The 20,367-nt window shown below is 35.1% G+C and overlaps 1 pseudogene; it reads left to right on the plus strand.

Annotated features, from left to right (window-relative positions):
• LOC124973018 (probable U3 small nucleolar RNA-associated protein 11) overlaps positions 1-20,158 on the plus strand; it is a 39,336-nt pseudogene extending 19,178 nt beyond the window's left edge.
• Positions 20,159-20,367: the final 209 nt, after the last annotated feature.

A 20,367-nucleotide genomic window follows, 5' to 3' on the forward strand; every position in this document is an offset into this window, starting at 1 on the left:
CATTAATATTTGACCTTAGGAAAAAACTTTGAATAGCTATAATTGATTGTTTTACTTATACACAAGCAACTGAGTTACACACAAATTTTCTTAAAATTTACCCTTTCATTTAGATATTCCTATCATTTAATTGGTTTACTTGTATGTATTACTGTAATGGTAACTGACCATGCCTGGAGATAAAGTTAACTGAGGATGCTGTCTGTCAAATTTGGAGGCGCCTGGGAAAGACATTTAAATTCACATGAACCTCATCACAATAATAATGTTGTTATCACTTATAGACAGGTCATCAAATCATTTTCAACCTAAAGAACAGTATAAGTCAAATGGACCTAAAACATTTATAGAATATTCCATTTGTCCCAGCTATCCCACTCCTCTGGTTATACCCAAAGGACTTAAAATCAGCATACTACACACATACATGTACAATTAAGATATAATGAATTCTGGTATTATGTAGAATTTTAATGCTCTAATAAAAATACAACAGTAAAAAATAAAGAATTTATAAGAAATTTTCTTGGACGAAGTTAGAAATACAAGTTAGGAAACTATGGGTGTAGCAGAAGTAGATATGAAGTGAATATTTATAGTAAGAAATGCTTACATATGATGAAAATGGCAGGGAACAAGTTTCACTCATACATTGCTTATGAGTATGCAAATTGGAGCAATCACTGTGGAAAGCAGTATGGAGATTCCTCAGAAAACTTGGAATGACACAAACTTTTCAATAAAATATTAGAAAAAATTCCAAACATTAAGAATGAGATAAATTCAAATACAGGAGGTATATAGTATTCCAAACATACAAAATCACAATAGATATACAACAAAACACATTATAATAAAAATGTCTAAAAAAGACAAAATTCTAAAAACTGCAAAAGAAAAAGTTGGTAATAATGAGAGTTAAATCAAGTTGGATTTCAACTTATTTCTCAACCTAGATCCTAAAATCCAGAAGGGTTGGTTAATTATATACCAAGCTCTAAAAGAAAATGAATGCCATCCAAGATTACTACACCCAGTAAAATTAAGCTTCAGAATTGAACTTGAAATAAACCTTCCAGGATAAACAGAAACTAAAAAAAATTATAATCCAAAAAGCCTACACCACAAAACATACTCAGTGTAGTATTTTATAAAAAGGAAATGAAAAATAAAAGTGAAAATCAAAATAAGGAAGAATAGTACTAGAAGAATAGTAAATTAAAGGAAAACCAAACCTGAAACAAACATGAAAAATAAATCAAATGTCAGAATATTAAAAACATTTCTCTATAAAATCATTGAATTTAAATGATCTAAATTCTTCAATCAAAACACACAGATGGTCAGATTGGATGAAAAAACATGACCCAACCATATGTTGTTTACAAGAGACCCACCTTACAGGCAAAGACATCCACAGACTAGAGATGAAATACTGGGAAAAGAGTACTACAAATTGCATCTATAAGTAAGCAGGAATAGCCATTCTCATATAAGACAAGGTGGACTCCAAGCCAAAATTTATCATAAGATACAATGAAGGTCACTGCATATGTTTAAAGGAATCATTCAACAGCAAGATGATGGTAAATATTTATATGCCAAACAATGATGCATTTACATATATAAAGCAAACTCTTCTCAATAGTAAATTTCAAATAGACCACAATATGAAGATACTGGGCAACTAAAACACACTTCTGTCACCAAAAGATAGATCAGTCGAACATAAACCTAATAAAGATTCTTCAGATCTAAAAATGTAGTATTAACCAAATAGATAAACATCTACAGAATACATCATTAATCAATGACTAAATTAACCTCAGCAGTTCATGGAACATTTTCTACGATAGATCATATTTTATGTCAGAAAACAAATCTTTTTTTAACTGTTTTATAGATATTGATAGACATTTATTCTGTTCATTTATTTATATATGGTGCTGAGGATCAAACCCAGTGCTTCCCACATGCAAGTGCTCTACCACTAAACCAAAACCCCAGTCACAGAAAACAAATCTTAGCAAATAAAAATTGAAGCTGATTTCATGCATTCTATCAGATTATAATGGAGTAAAATTAGAAATCAATTGCAAGATAAAAAAAAAAACAGAAACCACTGTAACATGTGGAAATTAAATAATACATTTTTAAAATGATGTATGGATTTTCAGGGGAGAAATAAAAAAAAAATTCTTACAATTGAGACCAGGTATATAACATAATGATACAAAAGAATCTTTGAGATAGTGAATACAACTTTATTTTTTGAATTTTATTGCAGCTTTAAAAAGAAAATTTATAGGAGATTTAATATATTAAAAAAGAGAAACCAAATAAAAATTCTAACATTACATCTTTATTCCATAGGGAAAAAAAGAACACACCAACATCAAAAATAAAAAATTTGTAGAAAACGAAAATAATTAAAATCTGAGTCAAAATTAGTGAAATAGAGAATTTTAAAAAATCACTTTCCCATGTCCATATATGAATGCACCACAGTGAATCTCACCATTTTGTATGTTCATAAGACTGGGATACTAATTAGAAAAAGATATAGTCAATGCTTGCATAAATACAACAAAATAGATTCTACTATCATGTATAACTAAAAGGAATAAATAAAAATAAAAATAAAGGATAAAAAACAAACTGCTGGTTATTTGAAAGGACAGTTGATAAACCCCTATCCAAATGAACCAAACGAGAGAGAAGACTTAAAGAAATATTTAAGATGAAAAAGAAAATATCACAAAGACACTAAATTCAGAGGACCATCAGAAATTATTTTGAAAATTTTATACTAATAAACAAGTTTTCTTATTTCTTCAATAAACAAGAAAACTTTAAACACATTGACAAATTCATAGATACAAAGGACAAACTCAAGTTGAATCAGGAGAATACAGAAAACAAAACAGATAAACATCAACTAATAAAATTAAAGCAGCAATCAAAAACCTTCGAATAATTAAAATTCCAGGACTGGATGGATTCTGAGGCAAGTTCTATCAGATTTTTAAAAAAGAAATAATATCAATCCTCCTAAAAATTATTCTATGATATAGAAATGGAGGGATTACTGCCAGATGTATTCTTTTTTTTTTTATTGTAAACAAATGGGATACATGTTGTTTCTCTGTACATGGCGTAAAGGCATACCATTTGTGCAATCATAAATTTACATAGGGTAATGTTGTTTGATTCATTCTGTTATTTTTTCCCTTCCCCCACCCCTCCCACCCCTCTTTTCCCTCTATACAGTCCTTTCTTCCTCCATTCTTGCCCCCTTCCCTAACCCTCACTCTAACCCTAACACTAACCCCTCCCACCCCCCATTATGTGTCTTCATCCACTTATTAGCGATATCATTCGGCCTTTGGTTTTTTGAGATTGGTTTATCTCACTTAGCATGATATTCTCCAATTTCATCCATTTGACTGCAAATGCCATAATTTTATCATTCTTTATGGCTGAGAATTATTCCATTGTATATATATGTCACAGTTTCTTTATCCATTCATCATTTGAAGGACAACGAGGTAGGTTCCACAATCTGGCTATTGTGAATTGAGCAGCTATGAACATTGTTGTGGCTGTATCTCTATAGTATGCTGATTTTAAGTCCTTTGGGTATAGGCCAAAGAGTGGGATAGCTGGGTCAAATGGTGGTTCCATTCCAAGTTTTCTAAGGAATCTCCACACTGCTTTCCAGAGTGGCTGCACTAATTTGCAGCCCCACCAGCAATGTATGAGTGTACCTTTCTCCCCACATCCTCGCCAACACCTGTTGTTGCTTGTATTCTTGTTAATCGCCATTCTAATTGGGGTGAGATGGAATCTTAGGGTGGTTTTGATTTGCATTTCTCTTATTACTAGAGATGTTGAACATTTTTCCATATGTTTGTTGAGTGCTTGTATATCTTCTTCTGTGAAGTGTCTATTCATTTCCTTAGCCCATTTGTTGATTGGGTTATTTGTATTCTTGGTGTAGAGTTTTTTGAGTTCTTTATAGATTCTGGAGATTAGTGCTCTATCTGAAGTATGATTGGCAAAGGTTTTCTCCCACTCTGTAGGCTCTTTCTTCACATTGCTGTTAGTTTCCTTTGCTGAGAGAACGCTTTTTAGTTTGAATCTATCCCAGTTATTGATTCTTGCTTTTATTTCTTATGTTATGGGAGTACTGTTTATGAAGTCTGATCCTAAACTGACATGATGAAGATTTGGACCTACACTTTCTTCTGTAAGATGCAGTGTCTCTGATCTGACCAAGGTCCTTGATCCATTTTGAGTTGGTTTTTGTGCAGGGTGAGAGATAGGGGTTTAGTTTCATTCTGTTGCAAATGGATTTCCAGTTTTCCCAGCACCATTTCTTGAAGAGGCTATCTTTTCTCCATTGCATATTTTTGGCATCTTTATCAGGTATGAGAAAATTGTATTTATTTGGCTTCGTGTCCATGTACCTCTATTCTGTATATTGATCTACCTGTCTATTTTGGTGCCAATACCATGCCGTTTTTGTTACTATTGCTTTGTAGTAGAGTTGAAGATCTGGTATTGTGATCCCCAGTGCTTCACTCATCCTGCTAAGGATTGCTTTAGCTATTCTGGGTTTTTTATTCTTCCAGATGAATTTCATGATTGCTCTTTCTATTTCTGCAAGGTACGTCATTGGGATTTTAATTGGAATTGCATTGAACCTGTATAGCACTTTTGTTAGTATGGCCATTTTGACAATATTAATTCTGCCTATCCAAGAACATGGAAGATCTTTCCATCTTCTAAGATTTTTCTTTAATTTCCTTCGTTATGTTCTGTAGTTCTCGTTGTAGAAGACTTTTACCTCTTTTGTGATTGATTCCCAAGTATTTTATTTTTTTTGAAGCTATTGTGACTGGGGTAGTTTTCCTAACTTCTCTTTCTGAAGATTCATCACTTATGTATAAAAATACATTAGATTTATGAGCATTGATCTTATATCCTGCTACTTTACTGAATTCACTTATGCATTCTAAAAGTTTTCTGGTGGAATTTTCCAGTTCCTCTAAATATATAACCATGTCATCAGCAAAAAGGGATAGTTTGAGTTCTTCTTTTCCTATTCCTATCCCTTTAATTTCTTTGGTCTGTGTAATTGCTCTGGCTAGAGTTTCAAGGACAATATTGAATAGAAGTGGTGAAAGAGGGCATGCCTGCCTTGTTCCAATTTTTAGGGGGAATGCTTTCAGTTTTTCACCATTTAGAATGATATTAGCCATGGGCTTAGCATAGATGGTCTTCACAATGTTAAGGAATGTTCCCCCTATCCCTATTTTTTCTAGTGTTTTGAGCATGAAGGGGTGCTGTATTTTATCAAATGCTTTTTCTGCATCTATTGAAATAATCATGTGATTCTTGACTGTAAGTCTATTGATAGGGTGAATTACATTTATTGATTTCTGGATGTTGAACCAACCTTGCATCCCTGGGATGAAACTCACTTGATTGTGGTTTCATATGTTTTTGTATGCGATTTCCTAAAATTTTGTTGAGAATTTTTGCGTCAATGTTCATTAAGGATATTCGTCTGAAATTTTCTTTCCTCTATGTGTCTCTGTCTGGTTTAGGTATCAGGGTGATATTGGCTTCAAAGAATGAGTTTGGGAGGGTTCCCTCCTCTTCTACTTTACGGAATACTTTGAGAAGTATTGGAATGAGCTCTTCTTTAAAGGTTTTGTAGAACTCGGCTGAGAACCCATCTGGTCCCGAACTTTTCTTTGTTGGTAGGCTTTTGATGACTTCTTCTATTTCATTACTTGAAATTGGTCTATTTAAATTGTGCATGTCCTCCTCGTTCAGTTTAGGCAATTCATATGTCTCTAGAAACCTGTTGATGTCTTCAAAATTTTCTATTTTGTTGGAGGATAGATTTTCAAAATAGCTTCTAATTATGTTTTGTATTTCAGTCGTGTCTGTTGTGATATTTCCTTGTTCATTCCGAATTTTAGTGATTTGTGTTTTCACTCATATTCTCTTTGTTAGTGTGGCTAAAGGTTTATCAATTTTGTTTATTTTTTCAAAGAACCAACTATTTATTTTGTCAATTTTTTGTATTGTTTCTTTTGTTTCAATTTCATTGATTTCAGCTCTGATTTTAACTATTTCCTGTTTTCTACTACTTTTGGTGTTGGTCTGTTCTTTTTCTAGGGCTTTGAGCTGTAGTGTTAGGTCATTTATTTGTTCTCATTTACCTCTAAGAATTTTTAAATTTCCTTCCTAATATCTGCTGTTATCCATTCATCATATAATAGCATATTATTTAATCTCCAGGTGTTGGAGTAGTTTCTGTTTTTTACTCTTTCATTTATTTCTAACTTCAATTCATTATGATCTGATAGAATACAAGGTAGTGTCTCTATCTTCTTGTATTTGCAAACATTAGCTTTGTGGCATATAATATGGTCTATTTTAGAGAAAGTCCATGTGCTGCTGAGAAGAAAGTGTATTCGCTCTTGGTTGGATGGTATATTCTATAAATGTCTGTTAAGTCTAAAATTATTGATTGTGTTATTGAGATCCATGGTTTCTTTGTTCAATTTTTGTTTGGAAGATCTGTCCAATGGTGAGAGAGGCGTGTTAAAATCACCTAGTATTATTGTGTTATGGTCTATTTGGCTTCTGAATTTGAGAAGGATTTGTTTAACATACATGGATGAGCCATGGTTTGGGGCATAGATGTTTATTATTTTTATGTCTTGCTGATTTATGCTTCCCTTAAGCAGTATGAAATGTCCTTCTTTATCCTTTCTGACTAACTTTGACTTGAAGTCCACATTATCTGAAATGAGGATGGATACTCCAGCTTTTTTGCTGAGTCCATGTGCATGGTATGCTTTTCCCCATCCTTTCACCTTTAGTCTATGGGTATCTTTTTCTATGAGGTGAGTCTCTTGCAAGCAACATATTGTTGGATATTTCTTTTTAATCCAATCTGCCAGTCTATGTCTTTTGATTGATGAATTCAGGCCATTAACATTCAGGGTTATTATTGAGATATGATTTGTATTCCCGGTCATTTGGTTCATTTTTTAATTTTTATTTATTTATTTATTTATTTTTTGACACAACTTGGTTCCTCCTTTATTTGACAATTCCTTTAGGATAATTCCTCCCTTTGCTGATTTGCTTCTTTGTTTTTCATCCCTTCCTCATGGAATATTTTGCTGAGAATGTTCTATAATGCTGACTTTCCTTTTGTAAATTCTTTTAGTATTTGTTTATCATGGAAGGATTTTATTTCATCGTCAAATTTGAAGGTAAGTTTTGCTAGGTATAAGATTCTTGGTTGGCATTTTCTTTCACATGACTTGGTTCCTCCTTTATTTGACAATTCCTTTAGGATAATTCCTCCCTTTGAAAATGTTGTTCCAGGCCCTTCTAGCTTTTAGGGTCTGGATTGAAAAATCTGCTGATATCCGTATTGGTTTCCCCCTGAATGTAATTTGGTTCTTTTCTCTCACAGTCTTTAATTCTGTCTTTGTTTTGTATGTTAGGTATTTTCATTATAATGTGCCTTCGTGTGGGTCTGTTGTAATTTTGTGTATTTGGAGTCTATAAGCCTCTTGAACTTGATTTTCCATTTCATTCTTCAGATTTGGGAAATTTTATGATATTGTTTTATGATATTTTATGATATTTTATGATATTGTTTCATTGAATATATTGTTCATTCCTTTGATTTGTTTCTCTAAGCCTTCCTCAATCCCAATAATTCTTAAATTTGGCCTTTTCATGATATCCCATAGTTCTTGGAGATTCTGTTCATGATTTCTTACCATCTTCTCTGTTTGGTCAACTTTGTTTTCAAGTTTAAATATTTTGTCTTCAATATTTGAGGTTCTGTCTTCCAGCTGTTCTATCCTATTGGTTATGCTTTCTATGGAGTTCTTAATTTGGTTTATTGTTTCCTTCATTTCAAGGATTTCTGTTTGGTTTTTTTTTCAATATCTCTAACTCTTTATTGAAATTTTCTTTTGCTTCCTGTGTTTGCTCTTTTAACTATCGATTGGTGCGATCATTCAGTGCCTGCATTTGCTCTTTCATCTCTTCATTCAATGCCTGCATTTGCTCTTTCATCTCATCGTTTGCTTCCCTTATCATTTTAATTATGTACATTCTGAACTCCCTTTCTGTCATTTCTTCTGCCATGCTGTTGTTGGATTTTATCGATGTAACATCTAGATTTGTTTGGGGCATTTTCTTCCCTTGTTTTCTCATATTGTTCAGGTATCAGTGGATCACTAAGATACTGCAGATTTCCTCTATTGACTTATAATGTCCCTGAAGATTTCTAGTATATCCCCTCTTATCCTTCAGTAGCCTGAAGTCTTGGAGGAAGTTGATAATGCAGAGCTCCACGAAGGAGCTGCCTCTCCAGGGGTGGTGACCCTCAGGTGGTGTATGTTCCCTGCTAGTGGGCAGTGGTGCCTCTACTTGATGACCAATGTTCAACCAACGGGGAACTAGGCTGTAGGCTGAGGCAAGGCCTGTTTGTGCCTGTGTCTCTGGTTTTACCGTCCTTGTGGGAAAACCTCACCCGGCAGGGAAGACTCACCCGGTGGGGAGGTCTCGCTGGTCAGTTCCCCTCCTACAGGTTCCTCTCAATCCACAACTACCACCTGGCTGGGCTGCCTTCCTCTACAACGTTCCCAGGGGCCTGGACCTACCTCCTGGGCCTGGGAGCCTCACCCTTCGCAGACGAGTCTCCTTAGGCTGCCTCTCCTCAGACAATCTGCCGCAGTCCTGGAACCTTCACTCTGCCCCTCAGCTTGTCTCTGTGTGGCTCTTCTACCAAGAAGCTGCCTAGGTCCTGGGACCCTGCTCTGCACCTAATTGCCTGGCTATGCAGCCCCTCCTCTGAGCAGCCACCTGGAGCCCCATATAGTCGCTCGGAGTCCTCGCGACCCGCCACACACCTCTTCCCCTGGGCAGCCACCAGGTTTTCCTGTGCAATCGTTAGGAGTCCAAGCAACTCACTGCGCACCTCCTCCTCCCGCCAACCGCCTATAATCTTGGGCAGGCACTCGGAGTCCAAGTGACCCACCACGCTCCTCCTCCTCCTCCAGGCAGCCCCCCAGGTGTTCAGGTGCGGTCACTCCGAGACCAAGCAACCCACCATGTTCCTCCTCCAGGCAGCCCCCTGGTGTTCAGGAGCAATCACTTTGATTCCAAACAACTCACCACTCGCCTCCTCCTCTGGGCAGCCGCCTATAACCCTGATGCAGTCACTCTGAGTCCAAGTGATGCACTGCGCTCTTCCTCCTCCTCCAGGCAGCCCCCTGGTGTTCAGGAGCAGTTGCTTTGGGTCCAAACAACTCACCACTCGCCTCCTCCTCTGGGCAGCAGCCCGGAGCTCCAGTGCGGCTGCTCCAAGTCCAAGCGACCCTCCATGCTCCTCCTCCTCCTCCGGGCAGCCCCCCGCCACCATATTCAGGAGCGGTCGCTCTGAGTCCAAACAGGTTGCCACGCAGCTCCTCCTCTGGGCAGCCACCCGGAGCCCCAGTGGTTACTCCGAGTCCAAGCGCTGTGCTGAGCAGCTTCCTCTGCAAAGTTCCCAGTTGTCCGTGTTTACCACTTCAGCACGGGGAGGGGCGTCTCGCCGGGCAACTCTACTTCACAAAGTTCCCTGCGTTCCGGGACTACCGCCCCATCTGTGATGCCTCCCCAACGGGAGAGACTCACCCGGCGGCTTTGAGTTGGTCCCAAGTCTCTCAATATCTCCTCTTTTGAATCCTGAGTCCTGGAGCAACATGAAATGCAGCCACCCTCTAGTCTGCCATCTTGAAACTCCTCTAAATCTATTCTTTTTTTTTTTTTTTTTTTTTTTTTTTAAATCTATTCTTAATACCAGTATCACACTCATACAAAATCCAAAGACACATCAAGAAAAGAACACCTCAGGCTGATATCCTTGATGAACAAGAGATGCAAAAATTTATTATGAACTATTGGCAAATTGCTACAAAAACACATTTAAAAGATAGTGCACTGTGCTAGACTTTTATTTGAGGAATGCAAATTTGGAATCAATAAGTATAATCTATCACATAAATAGACTAAAGAATAAAGTCAAGAGATTATCTCAAAAGATTCTGAAAAACATTTGACAGAGTGGTGTACCCATTTATGTGTAAAACTAGAAAAAACTATTAGCATAAGGAACCTACCTCAATAGTGTAAAGGTTATTGATGACAAACCCAAGGCCAACATCATACTGAATGGAGAAAAATGTAAGCATTTCCTTAAAAAACTAAACAAGGCCCACTTTCACCATTTCTATTAAACATAGTCTTTGAAACTAACCAGAACAATCAGGCAAGAGAATGCAAATAGGAAAACAAGAGCACAAATTATCTGTTTACTGATTGCATGCTTCTATATTTAGAGGACGTAAAATATCACACCAGAAGATTTCTAGATCTGACAACCAAATTTAATAAAGTAGCAGGATGCAAGATCTACAAACATAAATCAGTCATTTTCCTTTACTTAGTAACAAACCCCCTGAAAAATAAATTAGGGAAATTATTCACAAAAACTTTGAAAGTATTTGTTAATTAATTTACTGATGAATGTTAAGGATCTCTGAAATGAAAACTATAGAAAACTGAAGGAAAAATTGAAGAAGACTAGAAGATAGAAAGACTTCCCATGTTCTTGCATAGGCAGAATTAATTTTATTAAAATGACCATACTACTAATCATATTAAACTGAGTCAATAAAATTCCCATGAAAATACCCATGACTTCTTCACTGCCACTACCAGCATGACCAAACTCTTGGGTCCAGAAAAGGATTGAAGAATAAATATTTACAAACACAGATTTTGAAGATTAAGCTGGGATCTGGTGGAGCTCTGCTCTCTGATGGAAATGAAGTTCTAAAGAGTTACACCAGTAACATTTATTTATTTATGTCTCATTATCAGGTTAATATGCAACTATTCTTCTTTGTATTCAGGAAAGGTACAAAAACTAGAATATCTGTGTAGCTTTTCCACAGTTGCAATCCACAGTTGCAAAGTGCAATGTTAGGAGGTTTGCGTGCTCTCTAGAAAATTCATTGTTAAAAGGAACCTGAGACGGAGAACAGAGGCTGGTGAAACATCGTGGTTTTCTAGTGTAAGATTTCCTCTATTCCCAGGAGCCTGTGCCTGAGATGAAGGTTAGAGCTGATAGAACTCTTGCACAGAGCCTCATCAGGCAGGGCATTGACACACCAGCTAAGCATCCCGTTGCCCTTGCACAGAAACATTCCCAGGAACTAGGCGTTCCATAGCTGTGAGGTCATCAGAGACCCCCAATCTCAGTCACTCTCTCCCATCCTCTCATCTCTCTCCACACTTCAAAAAACAAGAAAAAGCAATTCTAAAATTCATTAGGAAAACTAAAATATCCAGAGTAGCCAAAGCAATCCTGAGGGAAAAGTGTGATGCTGAAGGCATCACAATACCAGACATCAAGATATACTACTGAGTTCTAACAACAATAAAGCATGGTACTGGTACCAAAACAGACAATAAAACTAATGAAATAGTTTTTCTTATATTTATTAATTGCCTACGTGTCTTCTATAAAGTGTCTGTCCAATCCTTTGGTCCATTTATTGGTTGAGTTCTTCGTATTTTTGGCATAAAGTTTTGTAAGTTCTTTATAAATTTTGGAGATGAGTGCTCTATCTGAAGTGTGTGTAGAAAGATTTTCTCCCACTCTGTAGGCTCTCTCTTCACATTTTTTATTGTATCCTTTGCTGACAAAATGTTTTTTAGTTTGAGTCCATCCCATTTATTGATTCTTGCTTTGATTTCAGAACACAAACTATAATAGATGTGCACATGGATGTGAACTTTTACATTGCTGGTGGAGTTGCAAATTGGTGCAACCACTCTGGAAAGCAGCATGGAGAACCCTCAGAAAACTTGGAATGCACCCACTTTTTGACCCAGTTATCCCACTCCTCAGTTTATACCCAAATGAATTAAAGTTAGCACACTACAGTAACACAGTCACATCAATGTTTATAGCAGCTCAGTTCACAATAGCTAGATTGTGGAACCAATCTAGATGCCCTTCAACAGATGAATGGATAAAGAAACTCTGGTGTATATATATATTTATATATAAAGGAATACTATTTAGCCATAAAGAAAAATAATATTATGCCATTTGCAAGTAAATGGATGAAATTGGAGAATATTATGCTAAGTGAAATAAGCCAAGCCCAAAAAACCAAAGGCCGAATGTTTTCCCTGATAAGTGGAGGATGATATAAAACGGGGGTAGGAGTGGGGAATGAGAGAATAATGGGGGAACTTCAGATTATGTAGAAGGAAATGAGAGAGAGGGGGTATGAAAAATGGTGGAATGAGACAGACATCATTATCCTATGTATGTGTATGATTACACAAATGGTATGAATCTACATTATGTACAACCATAGAAATGAAATGATGTACCCCATTTGTGTACAATGAATCAAAATACAATCTATAAAAAATTAAAAGCTAAATTTAAAAAACTAATGGAATAGAATAGAAGACATAGAGATGAACTCACATAAATATACTTATCTTATCCTAGACAAAGATTCCAAAAACATTCATTGGAGAAAAGATAGTTTTTCCACAAATATGTTTGGGCAAACTGGAAATCCATAAGTAAGAGAGTGAAACTTGACCTTTAGCTCTTACTCTGCACAAAATTCAACTCAAAGTAGATCAGAGATACAGGAATCATACCAGAAACCTGTAACTGCTGGAAGAAAATGAAGGCCCAACACTCCATCAAGTCAGCATAGAACCAACAACACTTATAAAGTTGAAGAAATAAAATATAAAAATCAATAAGTGGTATGGCATCAAATTAAAAATTAGCAAAGAAACAATTAAAATCTTCAAGAGAGTGCCTTTAAAATGGAAGAAAATTTTTGCTACCTAACCCACAGGGCATTGAAATCCAGAGTATATAAACAACTCAAAACACTTGATACCAACAAATAACTAAATACCCCAATTAATAAATGAACAAAAGAACTAAACAGACTCTCAAAAAAGAAATATAATTGACTAACAAATATATGAAAAGATGTTCAACATCTCCAGCAAAGAGGGAAATGAAAATCAAAAGTAAATTAGTAAAACCACTCTGGAAAGCAGGATGGAAAGGAACTGCCATATGATCCAGCTATTCCATTACATAGTACATATGCAAAAGATCTTAAGTCAGCATACTACAGTGATATAGCCACAAGAATTTTTTAGCAGCACAATTCATAATAGCTAAATATGGAACCAACTAAGGTATACTTTAATAGATGAATGGATAAAGAAAATATATACACAATGGAATATCACTCAGCCATAAAGAAGAATGAAATTATGGCATTTGCTGATAAATGAATAAAACTAGACACATTTGTGGTAAGTGAAATAAACCAGATGCAGAAAGCCAAAGTTTGAATGTTCTTTCTGAAATGCAGATGCTATTGCAAAATAAGAGAGGGTGGTAGTAAAAAAGGGCAAAGGGAAAGATTCCATCAAAATAGAAGAAAGATTGGTGGGTCAGATGAAAGGGACTAAGGAACAAAGGAGAATGCACAAGGTAAGGGAAGAACAGAGGAATGAATCTGACATAACTTTCCTATGAACATAGCACAGTGAATCTCACCATCATGTATGTCCACAAGATACTAACAAAAGGAAAAATAAGCAAAGAAGAAAGAAAAGAGATGATCAGTAAAATAAAAGGAAGGGAGAAGAAGAAGATATGGGAAAGGATAAATTGGGTTAGAATTAGAGCAAATTATATTCCTTGCTTTTTAAATTTCATGCTTGTCAAAATAAATTCTATTGTCATGTATAACTAAAAGGAACTAATTTCAAAAGACAAATGAAAAATCTAGATTCTCTTCAAATAACTTTTCAGATGTTGAAATAGACAAAATGCCAGATAAATTCAAAAAGTTGATAGTTAAACTGGGCATGGGGTACATATCCATAATCCCAGAGATTTAGGAGTCTGAGACAGAAGTATTGCAAGTATTGCCATCCTAGTGACTTGGTGATATTCTAAGCAACTTAGTGAGACCCTGTCTCAAAATTTTAAAAATGAAATAAAAAGAGAAGGGATGTGTTCAGTGGTAAAGGAACCCCAGACTTAATCCCTGCTATTGAAAGAAAGAAAAAGAAAGAAAGAAAGAAAGAAAGAAAGAAAGAAAGAAAGAAAGAAAGAAAGAAAGAAAGAAAGAAAGAGGGAGGGAGGGAGGGAGGGAGAGAGAGAGAGAGAGAGAGAGAGAAAGAAAGAGAGAGAAAGAAAGGAAAAGAAAGAATAAAAAGATAGTTAAAATAATCAAGAATAAACAGAAGCTCAAAGAACAAAGTTTTACTTCAATACAGATAAGATAGTCTAAAAAGAACAAGATAGATATCCTGGATATCAAACTAAAAATTCACTGGAGAGTTTCACTAATAAATTAGATCAAGAAGAAGACACTGTGTTTCCAGTCTTGAAAAGAAGGTATATTCTCTTGAAAACTTAGTCGACAATAAAAGAAAGTTAATAGAAACCTTGACTTGAATATCATTCCAAGAAACCTGAGACAACATTAGGAGACCAAATCTGGACTGCAGATGTAGCTCAGTGGTAGAAAACCTACTACCCTGTTAGGTTCTGAGTTTAATACCCAGCACTTCAAGAAAAAAAAAAAGATCAATTCTAAAGATTATTGATTTTGAGAAAGTGAGATACAAGCTAAGGGCATGCCTAAATTTTCAGAGAAATAAAACCAGAAAAATTTCCAAACTTTCAGGATCACGAATAGACAAAATTAAGAAATAATCTCTTTAAGACACTTCATAATTAAATATCTACAATTAAATAATACAGAACAAAGAAAAAATTTTAAAACCTGCAAGAGAAAAATAACTTGCATTTAGTCATGAGAAATATAAATCACTGCTGATCTTTCAGTCCATATTTTAAAGGCTAGGAGGGATTGGAATAACACATACCAAGCTAATGACAGATAATTATTGCCAACCAAAGATTTTTATCTTTCAAAACCATCCTTCAGAACCAAATGGGACCAACCTATAAGTTCTTCAACAGATGAATGGGTAAAGAAAACATATACACAATGGAGTATGACTTCCAAGAGAAGCAGAACTAAAAGAATTTGTGACAACTAAACTACCACTATTGAAAATTGTGAAAAAAAAATTCATACAGATGAAATGCAAAACAATCTTCAGAGTCAACAAATTAACAAATGTCACATTGAGTAGTTAAATTAAAGAGGGACAAGTCTGGTTAAACAGAAGTATATCAACAAATTAACAAAGGTCACATTGAGTAGTTAAAGAGGGACAAGTCTGGTTAAACAGAAGTATATTAAAGTGGCAAAAATTAATCAGAAGAGACAAGGAATGTTACTGTACCGGTTAAAGGGACTATCTGATAAAAACAGATGACTGTAAATACATATGTCATAAATGTCAGTGCACTAACTTACATAAAACAAACACTACTCAACATAGACTCAGATATACCTCAACAGAATATTATTGGTTCACTTCAGCACAGTTCTTTCACTAGTAGATTGATCATTCAGCATAACTAAGTAAAGATTCTTCAGAAGTTAAAAAAAAAAATACATGAATCCACATTGTGGAATATTTTATCTGTCAGTAACAATTCATTTTCTTCTGAGTTGCATAAGGAACCAACTCCAAAATAGACAATATTTAAGGTCAAAATATGAATGCTAGCAAATACAAAAAAACTGAGAAAATTCCATATATCTTATTAGATCATGATGTAAAAAAATTAGAAATGAATAACAAGGTAAAAAATCATTTCAAAAGGTGAAGATTGAATATTACACATTTAAAGGAGAAATTGATCACAGAAAAAATGAATAAAGAACTAAAACAATCCTTGGACACAAATGAGAATAGAAGTACAATAGTCAAAACCTCTGAAACCATGAAGGCAGTTCTAAGAGAAAGTTTATAACATTGAAGACCAAAAAAGAAACAGAGAAACCCCAATAAACATTCTATTGTTACATGGCAAGAACCTAGAGGAACAAGAACAAATTCCAAGATGAATAAGTAAGATCAGAGCTGAAATTTAAGAAATTGACAATGAAGAAGCAATACAAAGATCAATGCAGTAAAAAGATGGTTCTTGAAAAAAAATTGATAAATTCTTAGTGAAACTAATTAAAGAAAGAGAAGACCCAAATCAACAAAATTAGAGACACCAAAGAGTTATCACCAGAATTTTTTTTTAAATAGAGAAAATAAATAGGAACTATTTTTAAAATTTATATTCCAATAAACTGGCAAATTAATATTGACAAATTTCTGGACATGTTGATATTACAAAATTAAAGCATGAGAGATGGAAAGCAATATGGAGACTCCTTAGAAAACTTGAAGTGAAACCACCATTTGACCTAGTTATCCTGAAAAGATAGAAAAAGCTTGCACCTGTGTAAATACAAGACTCTCCCCAAACTGCCCTCAACCCCTCATAAAAGCCGCAAAGAATATTTTATCTCCTCTCTTATCTGTAAAGGCCAGGTGGCTGACCCAAAAGCAAACTTTGCTGGCACAAAAAGCAAACTTAAAGATAATGACCACCCTCCTCTCGAAGGTCAGGGTGACCCAGAACTTAAACTAACATGCTTTGAATACAATTTTATATGTTAACCAATTAAAAAGAACACTGTAAAACTGCTTGCCTTTCATTATAAAAACCCTGCTAAACAAGTGCTCGGGGCCTCTTAGCGTCACCGGTTACCGAGTGCGGGGAGGACCAGGTTCAAGCTTGCTAACAAATGACTCTTTGTTGCTTGCATTAATCTTGGTCTCTGGTGGTCTTTGTAGGGTCTTGAGCCGCTGGGCGGTTACCGAGTGCGGGGAGGACCAGGTTCAAGCTTGCTAACAAATGACTCTTTGTTGCTTGCATTAATCTTGGTCTCTGGTGGTCTTTGTAGGGTCTTGAGCCGCTGGGCACAACAATCCCACTCCTTGGTTTATACCCAAAGGACTTAAAAAGAGCATACTACAGTGACACAGCCACAAAATGTTTATAGTAGCGCAACTCATAATAGGTAAGCTATGAATAAAATCTAGGTGTCCTTCAACAGATTAATGGATAAATAAAATGGTATATATATACAATGGAATAGTACGTAACCTTAAAGAAGAATGAAATTGTGGCATTTGCAGGTAAATAGATGGAACTGGAGAACATCAGGCTTAGGAAAAATAAGTCAATCCAAAAAACCAAAGGCTGAATATATGTATGCTAATCTAAAACAAGGGATTTTGGGGAGGGAAATAATAGGAATCCTTTGACTTAGACAAAGGGAAACAAAAGGAAAAGAAAGGGGAGAGAACTCTGAAAGATAGTAGAATTAATTGGACATAACTTTCCTAGACTCTATTTGAATACACAACCAGGGTAACTTAACATCACGTACAACCAGAAGAGTGGGATCCTAAATAGAATAAGTTGTACTCTACATATGTATAATTTGTCAAAATACATTCTACTGTCATGTATTAAAAAACAAGTAAAAAAAGATAAAAGGATATTAATTTTAAATTTAGGAAATAGAGGAACTGCCGGGGCTCCAGCCCTAGCAGCAGTTGGGGGTTCGAGGTGGATGAGAGGTATGGGCACAGTGGAGAAACAGCACACAGAGACAGCAAGAGTTCTGAGGCTGAGTCTGATTCTTCATTGTTCACAGAGTCTTTTTATATGTTTTTTCTTTGGTATTGATGACATTATTTCATGGTTAATACAAGGAAATGTTAAGTAAAAAATCTTCAAGAGTATAATTAATGATCTTATTCAATACACATGTTTTTACTGTATGATAGCTTAAAAAAATAACAGTTCCCAGCAAGGTAGAGGCCACCATGCTCTGTTTAGTTTTAATTTTCCTTAAAGAATATGTCATTAAGTTTCTGTAAAAATTACCCCTTCCAAGATCTCTGAGATCAGTTATTAACAGAGGAATGTTTTTGTTATTACTAACAGAGAACAAAGGAATCAACTTATAGTTAATATTTATTCTATTTCATGTACTCAATGATGGACTAAAACTCTAACTAGACATAGGAAGAATATAAATTGTACTTATGATTAACCTATTTATTAATAAGTGGGAAAAATATCCTTAAACTTAATCATAAACACTAAGAAAGCAATGAAGACCAAACACCACATCAAAGCTTAGAGGAATACACTGTCATATATAACTTTTAGAAAATTTTGCATACTAAAAGAAATCATAGCCTCCTTACAAATTTGAGCAAATCATAATTGCTTATTTATAATTTCATCTAAGTATTAATTAAACTTTTTTGTATATCATTTTGTGTCCCAGCACCATGAAATCTCCCCAGTATTCTCTATAATCAGAATCTAAGGATATATTGATTATTAGTATTAAAAGCAACTGCACATGGAGGCATGCCATGCCTATGGTCCCCAAGAGAGAGGATGATCTTTCAACAGAAGGGTGTCAAGTGTAGGAGTGGTAGGAAATAGATGTGGTAAAGAACCTAGTTGTCAAAACCAGTATCTGTTTAGAAACAATGTTCTAATCACAATGTTATCTTTTTATTAAAGTATTGTGACCAAGAAAAAAAAATGGTTCAAAAGCCTGAACAGACCACTATCAAGCAATATGACTGAAGTATCAATAAAAAGTCTTCCAATAAAGAAAAATCCATGAACTGAAAGATTTTCAGTCAAGTTCTATGAGATCTATAAAGGAGAAATAATGCTAATCTTCCTTAAATTATTCTATGAAATAAAAGGAGAGGGGACACTCCCAAATTCACTCTATAAAACCAGTATCCTTCTGATAACAAAAAGACAAAGACACATCAAAGAAAGAAAACTGCTGAACAATGTACCTGATGACCATAGACCAAAAAAAAAAAAAAAAAAAAGAAAGCCCAACTAAATAAAATATCATTGAGCTGCATAAAAACACATTTAGAAGACTGTACACCATGATCAAGTGGATTTTACTCCATGAATGGGAAGTTTGTTCAACACATGTATGGAAGAATGAAGCAAAACAATGACTGTACATACTATGACTCTATAAGACAACATGACATAATATTATATGTAGAAAATTCCAAACTTTTTTTTTTAAATCAGAACTAATAAACTCAATGAAGTTCCAAATATAAAATCGATTTTTGAAAGAATCAGTTGCGGGTGGACGCAGAGGCTAAGGGGATGCAGAACCGTGTTGTTACCTGAGCTTTTCCAAGAGTGAGCAGAAACGGCGGTGGCCCCGAGGACACGAAGAGAGAAGCCAGCTTGGCTCTTGAAGACATCTGGGCCTTCTGGAGAAAAAGAAAAATTACAAACTTCATGCAGATGATTAGCAAAAACAACAACAACAACAACAACACACACACACACAAAAAAAAAAAAACAAGAATTCCTTAGAGTTCTCCAGAAGAAGACTCTTGAAAAACAATCCAGATAAATTCTACTATAAAAAAAATGACTCGGGTTAAGCTCCAGAATGGAGTTCATATTATTAAGGAAACTAAGGAAGAAGTAACTCCAGAACAGCTAAAGCTGATGAGAATTCAGGATATCAAATCTGTAGAAATGAACAGGATTGGAAGCTAAGAAAATTGAAAGACTTAAATCAGAGCTCTGTCTGCTGGATTTTTTTTTTTTTTTTTTTACCCCAGAAAGGCCGTTGAACATTTTGATGCAAACAGCCCGGCAACCAGTTGTCAGAGTCTTTATAGACCCAGTATAGAGACCTTGCAGATGGGAAAAGTGAAAAGAGTTACCCATCAGTCTGGACTTAAGTGGATAGCTAAAGAAAGACAAAAGCAATATAATTGCCTGACAGTAGATTTAAAGAGAGAAAGAATTGTTTGTTATTGAACAGAAAAGTCAAACAGACAAAGATCTTCAAAATAAAACTCAGAGGGTAAAGGTGAAGAAAGAAACAGGACTTACCCAGCTATTTACAAATTTGAGAGTCATCAAAAACATTTAGGTGTTATAGATAAGCCTTATCATTCTGCATTGAAAATAATTCTACTTGGGGGGTAATAACTTCAACTTCCATTAGTCTACATGACATGGTTTTCCCATTTGTAACCATAATTTTTTAGTCTGCTGTTTATGGTCTTTCTCAGAACAACATTAAATTTCCTTCCCTCATGTCATTGTTTTTGGGTTGTGAAATCATTCTTATTTTTATATACATTAATTTTTTTCATTATGAAGGTTACATAATCTTTTACAACAAAGTAGGAAGT

The sequence above is a fragment of the Sciurus carolinensis genome, chromosome Y (genome assembly GCF_902686445.1).
Source record: "Sciurus carolinensis chromosome Y, mSciCar1.2, whole genome shotgun sequence".
NCBI lineage: Eukaryota > Metazoa > Chordata > Mammalia > Rodentia > Sciuridae > Sciurus > Sciurus carolinensis.